Raw genomic sequence first — 6,000 nt, forward strand, 5'->3', positions numbered from 1 at the left:
GCCCACAGGGCTTTTTCAAGGCTGCATACATATGAAAAAGAAAATATGACATAAGGTCTTACTAGATTTCATGAGTAAATATGCTGAAGAATAACACAGTTAGCCACAAACCAAGTGTACAAAAAGAAGGCAAAGAAAAATTGTGCTGATGCACCCGTGTAAAGAATAGGACTGAGAATCTTATATTTGAATAATACCACCACCAAGAATAGTCCCGTTTCCGGTGGGAATAAGAGTTAAACTAATAGATATATGGTGAGTCCACTTTTCACCAGATTAAGGCATAAGTATAAATCAGAAGTCATTATTTAAGCATAATATTTTGCAGTGCTTAATTTGAGCAGGTGCTTTCCGGTGCTCAGCACCTGCACTTAATCATCAGCACCGGTGCTTGAGCACTAGTTAAGGACAAATTCAATTTTAGTGAGCACAGGGACATTAAGTGATTCGTCCACAATCACAGCAGGTTGAGCCCACCCCGAGGTTCGAAGCTGGTTGCCCAGTTCTGAGGTCGGCAGCTTGGCCATTACGCTACATCTCCTACCCTCTTGTAGTGTTTGTTGGTTCTATGTTAGCCAGTGACAACAGGGGAAATGGGCTGGTCAAAGCTGGCTCGTGATGGGAGTCCCGACACTTCTTATTTTACAAATTAACCACTGATATTTTGTTAAAAAATAGTATTGAGAAAAGGCGTAGCCAGTAGATAGAGCCACACGGTGTAAGGAATAATTAAGAAGGATGAGAAGGGTCGTTGTCTCACCTTAAAATGTTCGATATGTCTACTGTTCTATAAGTAGTCCCTAATCATGTAAAGTCTCCTATTAGAATTCTGTGGGCAAAGAAAAATTTATATACAAATGTAAGCGTATATACAAAATAAGTCGATATTTTAACTAGCAAAACATGCATATATTGAGAGCACCCAAAAGTACGGTAATTAAAGGATGAATAAAGTTTGTCAATGTCATCCTTTAGTCTAAGCAAAATAAAATTCTTACAGAAAGTAAATATTTCCAATATGTAAGCAAATGCCCTAACGCCGAGGACATGTATTGATTGGCTCCTGGTTCATAGGTGTCCGTAAATGTAATGGGTATTTGGACCAGTATCCGTCCTGTATAATTCAATGAAGAAAAAAAGGGTCTTATTTATAGCCCTTAATCGTTTAATTTACATTGTGGTAAGTCAATAGACTAACCGTAACGTATGACGAACCATCAATTATTCCATTTAAATGAGATTATGATCTAAGAAGTAAATAGCTCCCTGGTCAGTAAACGGGTGCGAGAGCGACCCCCTACGTAGGTATTAACCAGTCATAAGTAAGAATCAAAAGTAAAAAGATTGTATTGATAGCATTGACGTAAAATCCAGATTTACTCCACAAATGTCAGGCTATAACCTGATCGACAAATTCCAACGAAATGTTTTTGATGATCTATACAAATTGGAAGATAAGACACTTACCAAAAGAATACATCGGGTACAAAATCTATCGATGGACGAAAAACAGGCAATATTCAATCTCAAAAATGATCACTCCCTTGTCATCCGAGAGGTCGACAAGGGAGGAAATGTGGTACTAATGAACAAAATAGACTACATGGCAGAAATAGACAACTTAGCGATGCCACTACTTACATTCATATTGATCACAACCCACTTCCCAACACCAAAGATACAATACTCAGCAAACTATTGTACTGGAAAGATAGATGTCTTATTTCAGACACTGAATTCAGATATCTATATAATGACACGCCAACTATACCATGTATATACTGCTTACCTAAGATCCACAAAGAAGGATCTTTTCCCCCTGGCAGGCCCATTATTTCTTTGCCCACAGAATTCTAATAGGAGACTTTACATGATTAGGGACTACTTATAGAACAGTAGACATATCGAACATTTTAAGGTGAGACAACGACCCTTCTCATCCTTCTTAATTATTCCTTACACTGTGTGGCTCTATCTACTGGCTACGCCTTTTCTCAATACTATTTTTTAACAAAATATTATGCTTAAATAATGATTCTGATTTATACTTATGTCTTAATCTGGTGAAAAGTGGATTCACCATATATCTATTAGTGTAACTCTTATTCCCACCGGAAACGGGACTATTCTTGGTTGTGGTATTATTCAAATATAAGATTCTCAGTCCTATTCTTTACACGGGTGCATCAGCACAATTTTTCTTTGCCTTCTTTTTGTACACTTGGTTTGTGGCTAACTGTGTTATTCTTCAGCATATTTACTCATGAAATCTAGTAAGACCTTATGTTATATTTTCTTTTTCATATGTATGCAGCCTTGAAAAAGCCCTGTGGGCGAAACGCGCGTCGGCTGTGATTTGAACTTGGATACATATATGACAAATAAAATACATATATACAACATTGGAATCAAGATGGGATATTGATTTACTTCTTCATATGAATATAATACTCTATGGACAATTTCTAAAAAATGAACAGCATGGTATATTAGACTTTGTGGTGTGCGACGTTGCCTGCATATAGGTTTGTAGGTGATAGGAGTTTTTTAGGGTTTAGGGTGGGTATGGGTTTTTGGGAGGCACAGGAATTTTTAGGGTTTACGATGGGTATGGATTTTTGGGTGGCAAGGGAATTTTTATGGTTTAGGGTGGATATGGGTTTTTGGGCAGTAAGGGATTTATTAGGTTTTAGGGTGGGTATGGGTTTTAGGTGATATGGGCTTTTTAGGGTTCAGGGTGCGTATGGGTTTTTTGGTGGCAAGGGAAATTCTAGGGTTTAGGGTGGGTATGGTTTTTGGGTGGCAAGGGAAATTTTAGGGTGGCAAGGGAATTTCTAGAGTTTAGGGTGGGTATGGGTGTTTGGTGTTTTTTCGGATTTAGTGTGAATATAGATTTGTAGGTGATAGGAGTTTTTTTAGGGTTTCCGGTGGGTATGGATTTTTGGGTGGCAAGGGAATTTTCAGGATTCATGTTGGGTATGGGTTATTGGTTGGTAAGGGATTTTTTAGGTTTTAGTGTGGGTATGTTTTTTTTTTAAGCGATATCGGCTTTTTTATGGTTTAGGTTGTGTACGGGTTTTTGGGTGGCAAGGGAATTTCTAGGGTTTAGGGTGGGTATAGGTTTTTGGGTGGAAGGGTATTTCTTAGGGTTTAGGTTGATTATAGGCTTTGAAGTGAAAAGAGCTTTTTAAGGGTTTAGGGTGGCTATGGGTTTTTGGGTGGCAAGGAAATTTTTAGGGTTTCAGGTGGGTATGGGTTTTTGGGTGGCAAGGGAACTTTTAGGGTTCAGGTTGGGTATGGATTTTTGAGTGGCAAGGTATTTTTTAGGGTTTAGGGTGGGTATGGGTTTTTGGGCGACAACTGCATGGGTGTTTGGTGTTGAGGTATTTTTTCATGTTTAGTGTGAATATAGGTTTGTAGGTGATAGGAGTTTTTTAGGGTTTAGGGTGGGTATGGGTTTTTGGGTGGCAAGGAAATTTTTAGGGTTTCGGGTGGGTATGGGATTTTGGGTGGCAAGGGAATTTTTAGGGTTCAGGGTGGGTATGGATTTTTTAGTGGCAAGGTATTTTTTAGATTTAGGGTGGGTATGGGTATTTGGTTGGAAAGGGATTTTTTAAGGTTTAGGGTGGGTATAGGTTTTTGGGTGGTAAGAGATTTTTTAGGGTTTAGGATGGGTATGATTTCTGGGTGGCAAATGAATTTTTAGGGTTTAGGGTGGGTGTAGGTTTTTGGGTGGTAATTGTTTTTTTTTTAGGGTTTAGGGTGGGTATGGGTTTTTATGGGTAGCAAGGGATTTCTATCATTTAAGGTGGGTGTGGGATTTTTGGTGGCAAGGGATTTTGTATGATTAACGGTGGGTATGGGTTTTTGGGTGGCAATGGAATTTTTAAGGTTTTGGGTGGGTGTTGGTTTTTGTGGGGCAAGGGAAATTATATGGTTTAGGGTGGGTATGGGTTTTTGTGTGAGAATGATTTTATTAGGGTTTAGGTTGGGTATGGTTTTTGAGTGATAATGATTTTATTAAGGTTTTGCATTTGTATGGGTTTTTGGATGGCAAGGGATTGTTTTAGGGATTAGCATATACAAGGATACAGAAACATCTCAGAAAGAAAACAAATGCTGGTCGAGTGACAAACTATGGGAAACAAAAATGTGTTTTACATTTCCCTTTTTAGCGAGCCTCTGCTTTTTTCATCCCACCTTCAAACCTGTCTACACATATTTCCATATGACTGATTGCAGCCAGGAGGTGTGGGTGCTTCCTGAAACCTGGTTAGAGCATCATTTTCTTCCAAGTCGATGCTGCATGTAGTGCAAGTCACTTGGCCTGAAGTTATAGCGCTGTACAATTTTCGCATTACAGGCACTGTTGAGCATGTTAATGCAGTAAGATACGGGGACATTCTCAATTTGTTTAATATTTTAAGACTATATGTTTCCACTGCTTTAGAAACCTTGCATTCTCACTAAATTCATTTGCACCATTTGCCTATTGTTTTTTTTTAATTCTTGGGAGGAGGTTCACCCAATCTTCATGTTTGTCCATTAAGCTTGCTCTCTTTGCTCCCTACATAAAAACCATAACCAACGTTTACAAAATGCTACTTTCAAATGTCACCAACTGCCACTGGCCGAATACACACAACTCATTCTCTCCCTCTCCGACAAGAGACCCAACAGAAGAGTCAAGTTCACCGCATGCATGACCAAAGTTGCTAAATGGATGAGTCAACGGCCTCAAGCTTAACACTGATAAGATAGTACTAGTGATTTTCGTGAAGAACACCTCGCCATAGGACTCCAACTGGTAACCAGCCAAGTTCGGACCCACAACCACACCCAGCAGCTATACCAGGAACCTGAAAATCATCAACAGCATACTGGACATAAATGCACAAGTCAGCACCATCACCACACTCTGTAAATGCTGAGGAGTATTTTCAAAATGGCTTCTAAGCAACACTAGAAAAATGGTCACTAGCAAGTTAGACTACCGGAACAGCCTCTACTCTGAGATCACCAAGCAACCCACTAGAAGACTAAATTCCATTCAGAACTCAGCAGTATTACTCATCCACAGCATCCCACATAGTGCTCACATCACACCACACCTCAGGGAGCTCCACTGACTCCTGATACACAAACACACTCATTTTAAACACCTCACACACTCACCGAAGGCACTAGCCAACTTAGACACCACGTATCTGAATAGTTGCACCTCCGTCCACCAGACAGACTAGACACCACTGTTCCACAGGACTCCAATCTGCATACATTTCACGCATACGCAGAACTAGGATGATGTGCGTTCTATTACATCACTCCTAAAGTGCGGGACAACCTCCCACTCCACATCGGAGCCTCCTTCTTTCTTCTCTTCTTGAATTCTGCAAGAAGCTGAAGACCTGATTCTCCAATCAAACAATCTAGAGATGGCTCAGGATACTGAAATTTTGAGTCAGGTTTGAGCCTGGATCCAAAAACAAGTCGATCTTTCATGTGGCGTTTGCCTGCTTTACTCCCTCTTCCCACGATGTGGTGTTATGGCCAGCACTGTGGACTGTGCAACTGGGTAACCAGTTGTAAGCCTTGGCACTAGACTAACAGTAATGTATGTTAGCAATGCAGTCCCTGTTTACATTTCACATTTTTTTAATGCTGCATACCCCAAGTGTAATTTAGTTTTGCCAGATGTTATTTTTCTGTAGGTTTTTTCATGCAACATAGAATTCTTGTCTAGTGCATACTGTGAACTGAGTCGCCCATAGGTGTCTGGGTGAATTTGGGTTGGGGATGGCAAATCCTATTGGGGCTCAGTTGAGGGCTTTGTAGTTGAAGATGAGGGCAGTGAGAGTTTCTCACATCGCATGGCATTGGGTCATAAATGTGTGCATATTACATGCTGATCAAATGCGTGGACTCTGTGCAGCACACGGAGCGATGGGAACAAGTGTTGCTTTGTTGGGTTGGCCTGCAGTTGCTGCTTCTGTCTGTCGG

Source organism: Triturus cristatus, chromosome 7, assembly GCF_964204655.1.
Source record: "Triturus cristatus chromosome 7, aTriCri1.1, whole genome shotgun sequence".
Classification (NCBI taxonomy): Eukaryota; Metazoa; Chordata; class Amphibia; order Caudata; family Salamandridae; genus Triturus; species Triturus cristatus.